Source organism: Etheostoma cragini, chromosome 21 (genome assembly GCF_013103735.1).
Source record: "Etheostoma cragini isolate CJK2018 chromosome 21, CSU_Ecrag_1.0, whole genome shotgun sequence".
NCBI lineage: Eukaryota > Metazoa > Chordata > Actinopteri > Perciformes > Percidae > Etheostoma > Etheostoma cragini.
Genome location: NC_048427.1, coordinates 19,338,856 through 19,354,179, shown reverse-complemented (window position 1 = coordinate 19,354,179; position 15,324 = coordinate 19,338,856). Strand labels below are relative to the sequence as shown.

Sequence of the window (15,324 nt, the reverse complement as noted above, 5' to 3'; positions counted from 1 at the left end):
CCTCTACAGGAATGGGTTTCAAAGCAGTTTAACAACAACAACAACAATAAAAGTCCCCCAGGCGTGGAGCGGGGGTTGGATGCTAGTTTACTTTCAGTTGTGCGGTCTGGTTAAATCATTCAATGATCCATCGGAAAGAAGCACTCTGGAGGTAAGCACTTCTCTTCCTCTGTTTATGTAAATATCAGTGTGTGCTGTGATGCATTTAGTTGTTCTGCAATTGAAGCAGTTATTGAGTCATTCAAAAGCTCATTGATGGCATAATGGGTAACGGTTTGGTCGATTCAAAGGTTAACATGGAGAGTTTGCTGACGGGTTCCAAAGTCCTCCATTCAAAATATTGACACAAAGGTACATACACCATATATACTAATAGTGGATAACTGATCGGACTGTTATATTGATGTTTTAACATGTGAGCAGCACTTTATTTGAGGTCTAATACTCTTCAACAGTTCTAGTTACATGAATTATGTAATCTAAACTGTCATACTCCGCCTTTATAACTACTTTTTACACTCTTAATGACAACTCATGGCTTTGAGGTTTAAAATCCAACTGACTGAGGGCGGATGGAGGTGTGTGATAATACATTACGATCAGCATCCCACCCACAGTATGTCTAATTGTATTTGGAGTTTTATTTATTTATATATACTGTATATATATATATATATATATATACTGTATATATATATATATATATGTTTGTATATATATGTATGTATATGTTTGTATATATATGTATGTATATGTATGTATATATATATATATATATATATATAACAGGAACAGGTGGGTTTTAAGTCTGGTTTTGAACAGGGGGAGAGAGTCGATACTGCGGATGTCAGGTGGGAGTGAGTTCCAGAGCTGGGGAGTAGAGCGGTTGAAGGCTCTGTTCCCCACAGTGACAAGTTGAGCTGGGGGTACAGTGAGGTAGATAGAGGAGGAAGATGTGAAGGAGTTCAGATAGATATGGAGGAGCAAGGTTATGGATGGCTTTGAAAGTATGCAGAAGGATTTTAAATTGTATTCTGAATTGAACTGGAAGCCAATGGAGCTGCTGAAGGACAGGGGTTACATGTTGAAAAGCGGGGGTTCTTGTGAGGACACGAGCCGCTGAGTTCTGAAGAAGTTGAAGTTTATGGAGGGATTTTTGAGGGAGGACAAAAAGAAGGGAGTTACAGTAATCAAGACGGGAGGTGATGAGGCTGTGGATAAGGATGGAGCCAGTGCGAGTGGTAAGTTAGTTAGTTAGTTAGTTAGTTCATGTTTATTGTCCCCATAGGGAAATTAGGTTGCAGATCACATCACATCACATCACATGGTATACAACATTAACACAGATAAGGCAGGGAGGAAAAACAAAAAACAAGACATATATACACCACCACTTGTACCATAAACCAGAATAATATGAAGGGGGGGGGGTGTAGAATTCCAGACCAGCTGGGAGAAAGAAAAGAATAAAATAGATACACAAAATATATATATATATATGTAAGGGAGGGACGGAGGCGGTTAATGATGCGTAGGTGGAAGTATGCAGACCGGCAGATATTATTTATGTGGGACTGAAAGGATAGGGAGGAGTCGAGGATTTTGCCCAGACTCTTGATCTGAGGGGAAGGGGAGACCAAGGAGTTGTCAATTGGGTAAAACTATTGATTTTGGATAGGGTGGATTTGGTGGCTATGAGGAGGAGTTTGTTTTATCACTGTTTAGTTTAAGGAAGTTTGAGGTAAACCAGTCTTTAATTTCAAGTAAGCTTTTAGTAAGGGACAAGGGGGGGAGCGAGGAGGCGGGTTTGCTGGATAAATAGAGCTGGGCGTCGTCTGCGTAACAGTGAAAGTGAATGTTGAATTTGCGGAAAATAATACCAAGGGGAAGTAGGTAGGTGATGAAAAGGAGGGGGCCGAGAACTGAACCTTGAGGGACGCCAGTAGTAACAGGGGAAGGGTGGGATTTGAAAGATTTGAGTTAAATAAACTGAGTGCGGTTGGAGACATATGAGGGGAACCAGTCAAGAGGGGTGTGAGAGATGCCGAGAGAAGATAGTCTTTTGAAGGCAAGGGGAGTCAAATGTAATTGCTGGTGAATGGAGTTGATTTTTTTATTAAAAAAGATAATTAATTAATACATGTGAGAAGGCAGGAAATCAAGGGGATTAAAAGTATTATGGATTATTGAGAAGAGAGACCTGGAGTTTCCTTCGTTGGAGCAGATGAGGCTATTAAATTTGCGTAATGAAGAAGATGAGATTTATGCATTTCTTTGTGAATGGAGAGACCATTTTTTTTATAGAGGCGATCAAGTTGGCAAACTTTGGCTTTCATGAGGCGGAGCTCAGGTGAAAACCATGGGGCAGAGCGGGAAAAGGACACAGATCGGGTTTTGAGAGGGGCAAGGAAGATGAGAATATTGCAAAGTCCAGAATTATAATGGGTGACAAGGTGGTCTGGAGAGGAAAGATCAGGCATATGCAAATTGTCAATGTGGGAGGATAGTATGTCTGTATTTATGTTTTTAATATTACGAAAAGAAATCTGGCACACTGGCTTGATTACAGAGAGAGACAGAGAGCTATTCAAAGACATAAGAAAATTATCAGAAATGTGAACAACATCAGCAGAGCAGTTGGAGGGGATTAAACCAGAGCAGCAAATCAAATCTAATGAATATCCTTTTAATGTATGTGGGGAAATCAACACACTGATGGAATCTAGACCTGTCTAGACAGGAAGTAAAGTCTCTGGTGAGTGGGAGGTTGTTATTGTCCATATAAATATAAAAAAAAAACTAGAAGAATGACATCAGGAGAGAGATTAGAGAGGTGGGTAAGTTTTATGGAGAATTTGTTTAAAAAGTTGCTGTGTGGTTTGAGGGGGCGGTAGACTGTGGCCATGTGACTGTGTATATATGTATGTATATGTATATGTATATGTATATATGTATATGTATGTAAATATATATATATATATGTGTGTGTGTGTGTGTGTGTGTGTGTATGTGAATACATATCCAGAATATTTGTTTATTTACAATAAATTATTAATTTACAAAATAATTGAAAAATTGGTGTCCCTTAAAAGTTTGGATTTTCCAAAAGTTTTTGAACTAAGGCATCAAGATCACTTTCCAAAAGATGTTTTTTTTGTATTCCTCTTTTTTATTAACTTTAGCCTGGGTGTGTAAACTTATGCAAGCCACTGTATATACACTCACCTATAGGGGTATTAGGACCACCATACTAATACTGGGTTTGACCCCCTTTGGCCTTTAGAACTGCCTTAATTCTACGTGGCATGGATTCAACAAGGTGCTGAAAGCATTCTTTAAAAGTGTTGGCCCATATTGATAGGATAGCATCTTGCAGTTGATGGAGATTTGGGATCTGTGTGTGAAGGAAGGCAGGATTAAAGTGGTCTGGTTTTTATGGGAAACGGAATGACTCAGTTGTTCTTCCGCTAATCGTTAAAGGCCTTCCAACTGGGCCTGTCTGAGGATTCTCCCTAAAAGGAAGTTTTCCTCGCCACTATGCTTGCTCTTGGAGTAATACTAGGATTGTTGGGACTTTATACTTTATAATTCATAAAGTGGTGGTCTAGACCTAGTCTATCTGTGAAGTGTCTCGAGATAAGGAAAAGTATGAGGGCCCTGACAGTACCTAGGTAAGGACTACTAGCCAGTCAGAAGCAGAGTATGAGGGCCCTGACAGTACCTAGCTAAGGACTACTAGCCAGTCAGAAGGAGAGTATGAGGGCCCTGACAGTACCTAGGTAAGGACTACTAGCCAGTCAGAGGCCGAGTATGAGGGCGTGCCATGCTAGCAGCTAGGCGACCATTATAACGTGTGTTACAAAGTCTCTGAAGTAAAGCCTGGACCACAATGGAGCTGTTTGGAAAAGGACCAACTTAACTGTTTTTGTGTTCTACTGACATTTTATTCACATTGTTTGGTAACGTGTTTTAATGAAGCCCACATCTTCGCTGTCAAATGAGGAAGGACCTGGCTCAAAACTCTGCCCCTTTGGGGTCGGTTTTGGTCACAGATCCAAAGGGTCTGTCACGTAAATGCGAAACTCTAACATCGATACAGTTTAATCAGCATTGTATTGTCTTAGCCCAGTCTAAGACCCCAGGGGAGGAGACAGGAGGCCACCTCCTGGTGTGTAGCAGGAAGCTTTTTTCCATATGTTAAATGCCAGATTTGACCAGATCAATTCTTTAGAGTCATAGGCAGAGAGGGGGAAAGTGAGGAACTAATGGGCCATCTTGACCTCTTCACAGACTAAATGCATGTTAATCCCATCCTGGCTGCATCATACATAAAACAGAAACACATTGTTTTCGAAACAGTGTTGTTAACTTTTTATAACTCAACAGTAGCAAGCCTAGACATTAATTCCAGACATGTTGATATCTGTATAGAGAGAGCTCTACCTCTCTGCATTAGGCTCGTTGGAGATGAGCCAGGTCTGCACAGACAGCGATCACAGCGATTGCCGCTCCTTTTTTTGTTTTTTTATATGTTATCTTTTTAGATAGATAGATTAAGAGATAGATTTTTGTTTTTAGAACTGAATTTACATTTGTGAAGGTGAAACTTTGCCAAAAGGATTAATACATTTACAATAAAAAACGTTGTTTCTTTACTTGGAATTCTATAAAAACAAATTACAACATTGTCCCATAATAAGGCAGTCTTTATAGATATGGTCAATGACAAATCTACTGAGGTTTTGCCAAAATCTTCTGGTGTGTGAACAATACCAAAAAAGGTGCAAAACGGTTTCTGGGTGATCTTCACAGAAAGAACAGTTTGCATCGATGTCTCATTAAAATTTTAGCATGTAACGATTCGCAGGGTAATATCTGTGAATTATTCAAAACAATACTTCTTTCATCTTGTTTACTACCAGGTATTTGTGAGGAATCATTCAAACTTTTTTCCAGTCAATGTCATTAACAAATCGGTTCCAATAAAACCGGTTAGATTTATTTCCGACTTGATCCCGACTTGATCCCAACTTGATCCCGACTTGATCCCAACCTGATCCCGACTTGATCCCGACTTGATCCCAACTTGATCCCGACTTGATCCCAACTTGATCCCGACTTGATCCCGACTTGATCCCAACTTGATCCCGACTTGATCCCAACCTGATCCCGACTTGATCCCGACTTGATCCTGACCTGATCCCGACTTGATCCCAACCTGATCCCGACTTGATCCCGACTTGATCCCAACTTGATCCCGACTTTTATCCCAACTTGCTCTGACGTCATGCACACGTAGGCAACGATTGTCACTGCCCAATGTGAGGCGCATGCTCAGATTTAAACGGTTTACGGCATAACATGTCATACTGAAATTTGTGAAATCCATGAAATAGTCAACTTTTCTCATTACAAACAATAACAGGAGATGGGAATCATTTCAAAAACATTAGCTGGAAACACCATCCAACTGAGAGCCTTTGTTGTGGTTGATGCTTACTTGTAGCCAGCAATGAATGAACTTGGTTAAGTAGGTCTATTTTTACTGTATTGAAATTCTAGAAGTTTCCCCGGGAACAGAGACGGGACAGTTTAATAACTCCAGATTATAATGTCCATCTCGCAAATGTATCTACAGTTGCCTCAGCAACAGGGAAAAATACTCACAGCTTTCTTTTTCCATGTGAAGAAGTGTAAAAGCGTTGTAACTCACGTAATATTCCCGAAATTTTATTAGTATGTATTACTGCATTACAGCAAAAAGGAATACACGACTCATTTTTGTAACACTGCTTAGCAATTAGAGAGAACTGTAAAATATCCTTAATATTTAATATCCCCCCCCCCCCCCCCCTTTTAGTTTCTGATGACCAACTTCCAGGATGTCCTGCCTGGGGTTGTATCTGACTCTGCTCTATGCCGCCGGTTTTCTACTAAACAGTGCCTCATCACATAAAGGTATTTCATATTGATTTTCACCAGAAACAAATAAGTTATGTTGTTAATACATTATGAAGTTAAAAAAAAGGAAATCATATTATGTATTGCCCTTTTTTTCCCTCCAGGAGTGTCACTGAAGTGCAACGAATCAGTGGCAGTTGGAGAAACGAAGACACTAAACTGCACTGTAACATATTCCAAAATAGAAAATCCAAAGAACTGTAAATGTGAACGTTGTTACTGGAATGACAGAAATCACAGCGTACCATGTAGCTGTGGCGGCTTGATCCAGTACGGTTCGGATTATGCGACTTACTATGTGTCGATCAACATCTCAACTGTCACGAAAAATGGAAATAACAACGTTACCATGAGAACGGACTGCGGTTGGGCTACATCATCTCCTATAGAAGTTATCCAGCCCGTCAATGGTGGGGACAAGGACCGTTCCAACACAGGCACCCATAATGGTGAGTAGCCTCCGGTGTCTTAAAGTATTTTACAATTTTTGATTTTGAGTGTTTGTGTGAATTATTGTTAAGTTGTGTTTGCATATACCGGACAAATGTTTTAAATGCACTCTCTTTTTTTCTTGCCAGATGAAACCAGGCGAACACATGTGACAGCCATATTGTGTGGCATTTCAGCCATCGTCATCATTTCAGGCATTCTGTATTTCCTGTTTAAAACTAATAGAGGCAGATAAATAATGAAATTTATCAAGAAGAAAAAGAAAAATGAAGACTACAGTGGCATGGACACTGCACCAGGGAGTCAAGGTTCACTGATTGCCTAATGCGTCTTCAAATTTGTGTGTTCACCATCTCTGGATATGTAAAAAATATATTTCTTGTACATAAGATTTTCCCTCAACTCTGTCACCTTTTTCAGAATTCTGATTGATCCATGTACGTATAAATTTAATATGCTAAGCCCTCATGTTGTTCTTGGGTCAAATTTGACCCATTTTCAGTTTTTTTTCACAAAAAAATGGGCCTTTCAAAGCAAGAGCTGAAAATGTCAACATTAAAAATATCAAATAACTTTGGAAAAAAGCACCCACAATTTTGAAAAAGTTACAAAAATGATGGAAAAACACAAGGCATCCCTTGCTCCAGGACTTTGGAATGCTCCGCTTCCATCCTGATGGACTGCTACCTGTAAAACTGTTAACAGGTGTTAAGTTTACCTGTCTGCAGTTTTTGTTTTTTTATTTCAACTGTAATGCTTTTTCAATATGTAATTTGTACTGTACGTCTTTTTATGTCATTGTAAAGCCCTTTGTGGTTTCATGTGTAAAAAGTTCATTAACACATTTTTGATACAACTTTCTTACTTTTGTTGTACTGCTCCTCTATATGTGTAAACAGACTGATGTTAAAGGTTGGTTCCCCTTTGAAGGCATTGGGTATGTCTTTTCCAACAAGGCAGTTCTGCCGCTGGTTCGGAGTCAGTGCCAAATATCAAACCGATTCTTTGCTTTTCAACACGAATAAACCTGGCTCTGGGCCAAGAAAACCTGTTCCAACTCAGCACCAACTTAGTGCTGGGCTAGAGAAAAGAACCGGTAATGTCAGGTGCTGGGGGGGGTGTTTTGTATCATGACGTTCGAAAACAAAATCTTATGGCCGCCATTTTTAAAACACTAGTCAGCTGTTAACCATAGAGAGCTGTAAATGTTAGCTTTGGACATGGATGGGAAACCATAAGAACCGTGGTCTGTTGAGGAAACCAACGGTCTGCTGGCTCTCAGGCTAGGGAAAATCCAGCTGGTTCTTAGATAACTGGCAAGTAGAACCAGCACCAAAACAGGGAATAGCACCAGCCCAGAACCAGCACCTGGTATGTCTTGGTGGAAAAGACATGCTTGGAAGGCTTGGAGGCTTGGAGACTACAAAACATATAATGGAAAGCCTGCATTACAAGCTTTGGCATGGTCTTTGAAAAACTTATCAAGCAGCGGAAGGCTAATAAAAGACAGTATTAGGGGAAATAAAGGATCCAGCATTTTTGGTTCTTGACCATGGACTGTAAGATTAGTGGACGTAGCAGCAGTGGCGTTGCCCATCGGTTTGTGGACTGCCATTTTCAACCCTTCTGTAGAGTCATTCAGTGGAGATTTGCCTGCTGATAAACACGGACCTCCAGGTACTGCCGCCATTCATCTGCATGTACGGAAGTACAGAAAATCGGAAAACTTTCCCTTAAGTTTCAGCTAACGCTAAGGGTAGCTGTCTAGCTGGGTTGGCACAACACTGAACAAGATATCTTCAGGAGACAAAAATGTTCTTATTGGATGAAGTGACAACACAGTGAGAGGGTCAAAGTTCAAGATAGAAACATAGACAACACTTTAAACAAGTTCACAGCTTTTTTGATGTAAACTTTTGATGTGCCATGGTTAGCATTCCTAAGCCTCTGTCCTGACTGAAAGGTTGACGTAGCCTCACGGGATCAAGGCAATCGCAGTTGCTTTTCACCAACTGTTACAGCCAGGTGGTTTGACACCATTTTATTAAATTGGAATAAGACCTAACAGGATGTGAGTGTTTCTGGGACTTGTTTTTGGAGCCTGTTGAGTTGCCCCCTGGCTGGAAATGACATTCCAGGCTTCACTGCCTGGAAGCTTGGTCCATTATGTTTACAGTTTATTAACTTGACCCATACTGGGGAATAAAAATCAATACAAAGGCTTTCATGTCACTTAATTAATTCTGTAGTATAAAAACATGCTAAGTAGGCATCAATAGTAAGAGTTGTATTGTATAGGCCTGTAAATACTGTGATGTAATATGCTGGCAATACTGTGATGTAATATGCTGGCTATACTGTGATGTAATATGCTGGCTATATTGTGGCTGATTTATAATAAGCGGTGGCTTGCTGTCAGTGGAGTGGGTGCTCACGGCTATGGTAAGAAACGTGTGTTCCCCGCCATCCACACCTTTATGTCATTGATTGCCACACCTGTAAATATACCTTATTCCCAGTGATGCACCACACCTAGTGCACTACTCCCCCAAGTGGCTAAAATAACTAAATGAACCTAACTAAAAACATGGATACAAATGCTGGTTAAACTGTGATGTAGTATGCTGGATATACTGTGATGTAGTATGATGATAAACTGTGTGTAGATTATATGTAACATTTAAGGTTAATTGAACATCTCTTGAAATAAAGTTCTGTCAATAACAAGCGTTTCCACATCTTTGATCTAATGCAGCACACCCCCTCCCACACACAGCTGATGAAGACCAAGTAAGTAACAGTTTCCTTTGTAAACACTTCTCTTTTAAGAAAGGACGGATGGATGTTTTTTGTTTATTATCCATATATATATATATGTATATATATAAAAATAAAAAGCTGAAGTTAAAGAGATAGCTTCTACAAATGTGTAATGATCCTAAACACAACTCAGAATCCACAGTGTATTACATCAAGAGGCGTAAACTGAAGGTTTTGCCATGGCCTTCACAATCTCCTGACCCCAACATAACAGCCCAGAAATCTCAAAGAACTGGAAGACTTTTGGAAGGAAGAATGGGCGATTATCCCTCAAACAAGAATTGAAAGACTCTTGGCTGGCTACAAGAAGCGTTTCCAAGCTGTGACACTTGCCGGGGGGGGCGTACGAGGTATTAACTCTAAAGGGTGCCCTAACTTTTGCAGACGCCCTTTTTTATTTTCTGTCATTTTAAAAGTGTAAATGATGGAAATAAAGTCTAACTTTTTGTAACAAGCTCTACCGATTCAAAATCGATACATAGAATTCTAAAAATTGCTTCATGTTCCTTTATTTTAAATTTTTTTATTGTATGTCTACTGCAATCACATGAGAGATAGATAGATAATATAATGATCCTCAAGGGGAAATTCATTGTCAGAGTAGCTTACAGACATCACACACAACATACACATACATCATAACAGGATGTTAAATTAACAAATAACGAGTGAATCGTTTTTAGTAAAGAATCATTTTTCAATCAAAAATCAATATTGAATCAAATCGTCACATTTGCTGAATCATACGCCCCTGATACATAGGCCGACATACATACATACATACTCATATCCATATTCGTTGTGGTGGAATGTAACTAACTACATGTACATTTACATTTAGCAACTGGTTACTTAACAAATTAAAATACACATATCTTATAAAATACAATGTTTTATTATAAAGTTAAACCACCCACATTTTTGCATTTCTGCTTTTTGGGTTCCCGTCTCAGTGAATTGTCACATATAGGCCGTCAAGTCCAGCTGAAATGGTTAAACACAGAACTGTGGGAATCGTTTCCAGTTTCTAAAATGTGAGGATTTCTCTGCATTGATTACTTTTACTTATAATACTGTAAGTATATTTTCCTGTCGATACTTACATACTTTTACTTAGGCAACATTATCAGTGCTACACTTTTACTTATAACAAATATTCATCCACCACTGCAAATGACATGTTCAATTTTGACCTATAGATGGCTTCTTATATCTGCAAGCATATGGACCTTCTCTCATAATATAGGAAGTACAGTGCCACAACGTTTGAATTTATTGCTTTTTATGTTTATCCACAGTTTAAAAAGAACTTCCCACCAGCCAGAGCTGGAACCCCCCCCCCCGGAGATATCCGGCCTCAGCGTGTCTGTCCTCACCAGGAAGGTCAACATTGTCCCTACTTAGTCACATCTGTAAGTAGTCCTCCTTTAGATGGTGCTAAGAATCAATGTGATGAAAATGACATGAATTCTTTCAGGCTGACATATTAAATGATGCACTCTTAAATTAATTTACCTGGGTCCAAATAAATGCATTTTTTATCATGCTATGTATAACTGTCTCATATCTGCAACTAGACTCTCTTGATTAAAATGTATCTCAGTGTAAATTCTTTCAGGAAGACCTAATTCAATCAATGCTCTACCTAACTCGAATCCGCTGATGGAGGCGTTCACCTTCCTGCTAAACCAATCGGAATTGTACACAAAAAGCAAGGGCCAGTGACAGAGTCACAACCCTGTTTCTCCCTTTGTTATCAGCTGTTGTTGCAGGCAAAGAGTGCAAATATTTATGTTCTATGCAGTGTGTTGCAGTGCAGGTGGGCTTAAAGTGTTTCTATTTAGGGAGACAACTTTCAACGACACAATGCCAGTTGTCAAACTGGATTATAACGTGATAAATTATCACTATTGCGAGACCCATGGACTTAAATGTTGGCTAACAGTTGGAGAGGACAATACACATGCAATTTCTGAAGAGCAATTTTAAAGGTGACACAAATAATACAGCCACAATTATATTTGTGGAGGATATGTACACAGAGGAAAACCTTAATACTATCATTAGTGCAGCATGACTCTACCATTATACTATTTTTCAGTGTTTGTATTGATTTAATGAAAATTTCAGAGTAAATTGACTTAAATAATCTTCTTTTAAGGTCCCATGGTATGCAAATATCACTTTATGAGGATTTTTAAAAACCCTTTTATTTTACATGTGTCTTTTTCATAAGTCGGAGCCAGATAACCGTAAGCTGTGAGGGGGAGCGCATCTCCGTGCTGGACCACCACCCCGAACCCTGTCTCCTGAGAGCAGCTCGAGGGGCTGGAAAAACAAGCCGACAAACCCCCAAATTTAATGAAAGTAGTGAACTGATTATTTATTTAACTTGTGAGGAGCGTTGTTGGGAAACATCTACGTTAATTGTTTGGAAAATTTGTTTGCGAGAAACCCAAATTTCTGATATAGAAACTTTTTGGAAAGGGGTCAAATTTGACCCCAAAACAACAGGAGCGTAAAAAACTTTGAAGTCTACATCCTTATGTTATTTATGCTATTTTTTGGGGGGGACAAACCCTTAAATGCGGGGAAGCGGGGAAGATTTACGCCTCACAAGGTGACACATGATGCTATTACAGTCATAATCAAAGTGGGAATGTTAGTTGAGCCCAGAAACCTGCTGTAACAGGATCCTGCAGACACTAAAGTGGAAAAGCAAAAGAAAACAAGCTTGGGGGGGACTGATGGTTCCCACACAGGGAGGAATGAAGGACTCACATTATTATCCTTGACGCTTTGGCAATATTGTTATTCCTGACATTCATGCCAACAAAGCAATTTGAATTGAAAATTGAAAATTTTAATGATTTGCCTCCAAGTTTGGGGAAATAGTTAAAAGCAGTGTGCGGGAGTGTTTCTTTAAGACAGTGTGTAGGAGTTTGTCCTTTTAGATGTTCTAACTAATTACTTTTCCTGGAATCTGGGGCAATCTAGCCCACCTGCCCTTTGCTGCATGTGGTCATCCCCCCTCCCTCTCCTTATCATCTCCATCAAAGGTCATTAGTTCATGAAAAAAAAGCACATATAAATATACAAGTGGTCTGCCATTGTTGTAGGGACACACACATTGGACATTTATTTTCATTGTTACTTAATCTGTTGATTAGTTTTTTGACTAATTATTTAGTGTTTTCAGTGTCAGGAAACTGTTAAAAAAGATGCCCATCACATTTTTCCAGAACCAATATGTCTTGTTTTGTCCCAACTAACAAGTCAAAAGCTAAGTATAGTACATTTATGAAGATATAAAGCAGAGAAAGGAAATACATCCGCATAATTGAGAAGCTAAAGGCTGAGAAGTCTTGGCCTTTTTGATCCGTTTTACTTATAAATTACTGGAGCCAGGCGTGGATCAGCTCAGCATGCAACAACTGGATTGGGGGGGGGGAACTTTCCTCAAAACTAACTTGTTCTAACAGGATTGTTTACCCATACCCAAAAGGAAATGGAAACGGTTTTGTAAGAGTAACCTTGATGAACCGCAGAGGGTGATGAGACTTGATGGTGTCACCTGAACGTTGGCAGGAATCCAGCAGAGGTTTTGATCATTATTATTCCATTTTTGTCTCAGTAACTTTAAATGTAGTATTTTTTACTTTTGATCCAACTGATATTTGTGGCTAGCACGTACCAAGCAGAACTAACAACTAACACATGGTCTGGCTGCTCCTTTCTGTGCAGTCTGAAGTTTCCTTTTTCATGTTTCTGGAACATTTCCCCAATCAGAGAATCAATGCCAACGATCTAATCTGACCGAGACGGCAAGTGATATCAGCTTTTAATTGAATTCTTATTAAGCTTTTGGCTCCTCATTTTTCTTATTATACATATGTCATTTTTCAGCTCTACTTAAAATTGCCAATTCCTTCATGGGATTACCTGCTGCTGACTTCTCATTAAAGATACACAGATTAATCGATTAGTAACTATGACATTATTTGATAACCCAGTAAACAGCTTGAGTCCTTTTTTATAAAAAAAAAGGAAATAAGTCTTGGATTCCAGCTTCTTGAATGTGAGTGTTTTCTAGTTTCTGCGCTGCATTGTGACAGTAAACCAAATACATTGAAGTTGTGGACAAAACAAGACGTGAGGATGTGACATTTTTTGACAACTAATACATAAATGGACAGAATTATTATTTCTCTAATGGAAAAGCCCCGCTCCATCTGTCTCTGGGTAAAAAACAAAGGGCTGCTTTCACAGTGCAGACACAGATTAAGATTAAGATTTTCATTCCAAAGTGTAAAAAGTGATTTACATTTCATGCTGTTTGTTCCCAAACAAATTATTCATTTTATGATTCATTTTATCCATCTGTAGACTACTCAACATACTCACTGTACAGTATATTCATTTGTGACCTAATTAGAGAGCAACATTTCTCTCCATTCTAACCCATCCTTGATTTGTTCATCTCTTTCCCTTCCTTCTACTCCCTTTAATCATTCGATCTCTAGAGGAAGGGATAAACAACAGTTTCAAAACAACACAAATAAAAAAAGTCCCACAGTCGTGGAGGGGGGGGGGGTGGATGTTAGTTTCATTTCAGCTGTGCTGTCTGATTTAATCATTCTATGCTCCCATTGGAAAAAGAAGCCCTCTGGAGGTAAGCACCTCTCTTCCTCTGTTCATGTTAATATCAGTGTGTGCCGTGATGCATTTATTTGCTGTTCTGCCATTGAAGCCCTTTATGAGTCATTTAAAAGCTCATTAATGGCATTATGGGTAACGGTTTGGTCGATTTAAAGGTTAACGTGGAGAGTTTGATGATGGGCTCCAAAGTCCTCCATTCAAAATATTCACTTAAAGATACATACACCATATTTAAACTAATATTGGATAACTGATTGGACTATTATATTGATGTTTTAACATGTGAGCAGCACTTCATTTGAGGTCTTATTTCAACAGTTTTATCCATTACTTTTGGCTGATTAGTACAAATGTGTACTCACTACTCTACACACTCACTGCTACACAACAGTTCCAGTTACACAAATTATTTCATCTAAACCGTCATTTCTCTGCCTGCATAACTACTTTTTACACTCTACAAGACAACTCTTGGCTCTGAGATTTAAAATCCAACGGACTGAGGGTGACAATACATCACGATCAGCATCACGCTTACGTCTAATTATATTTGGAGTTTTTATTTTTATGTTTTTTATCACAAATAGGTGGTTATATTTCTTTAAGCCGACCCTAATTGGTTTTTGTTGCGTTAGTTGAGCTACCCCACAATATTTTCATATTCCACCCATCAAAAGCAGCCCCTATGTCTGGCCAGGTAGAATCTATAATCCATATATCTATATCTATGGTTTTCATATGTTTAGAATCTAATCTAATCTAATCTAATCTATATATCTATCTCTTTGTTTTTTTCATATGTTTAGTGTGTATAATAAAAGATTTCAACATGTCGAAATTGTACAGCTGCAAAGATTCCATTCAGCGGGTTGAGTCTAAATAATCTCAACTTTTTAATTGAATTATAATTTAGCCTTTTGGCTACTAATTTGCTACTTATGCATAAGTGGCCATTCCATCGTGGGATTGACTTCTCATTAAATGCTAGAAAAGGGAATCAGTAGTAAGCCATTCATTGGTTTGTCATTTTTCATGAAAAGGAAAGAAATGTTGAGAAAATATACATATATATATATATATATATATATATGTGTATAAATAGATGCCATATATTTCCCATTATCAGCAACCATTCATCCAATGTTCCAATGGGCACATCCTGTTTACTCATCTGATATCTATTTTCAAAATCTAACTGAGAAAACATTGGAGAACCCTTTTGCAATTATGTAAGAACGTCATGTAATCTGACAACTGCTTCCCTGGGGAAAAAAAACAACAATTCAACTGATCTCAGCTGGTGCTCTGTCTATAATGGAGTGCAAAGGAAAGTTCTAAGTGACCCCAAACTTTTGACCAGTTGTGTACATACATACATACAGAGATGGGAAGCAACAAAGTACAATTTTAAATACATCTAATAGTTTATATCTT

At 38.7% G+C, this 15,324-nt stretch overlaps 1 protein-coding gene and 1 long non-coding RNA gene across 2 annotated transcripts in view; one reads left to right on the top strand and one right to left on the bottom strand.

The window, feature by feature from the left end:
* Window positions 1–2,567: 2,567 nt before the first annotated feature.
* On the bottom strand, window positions 2,568–12,085 carry LOC117937433. The gene is made up of 3 exons (XR_004655150.1): window positions 12,028–12,085; window positions 10,233–10,236; window positions 2,568–2,583 (listed from the first exon to the last, which is right to left on the bottom strand). It is a non-coding gene; the product is annotated as an uncharacterized LOC117937433 (long non-coding RNA).
* The window catches only part of LOC117937423, a 13,586-nt gene continuing 6,809 nt past the window's right edge, over window positions 8,548–15,324 (top strand). Inside the window, exon 1 of the mRNA XM_034861397.1 lies at window positions 8,548–9,211. The gene's annotated coding sequence lies outside the window, so the exon portion shown is untranslated. The remainder of the gene's footprint in view (window positions 9,212–15,324) is intronic.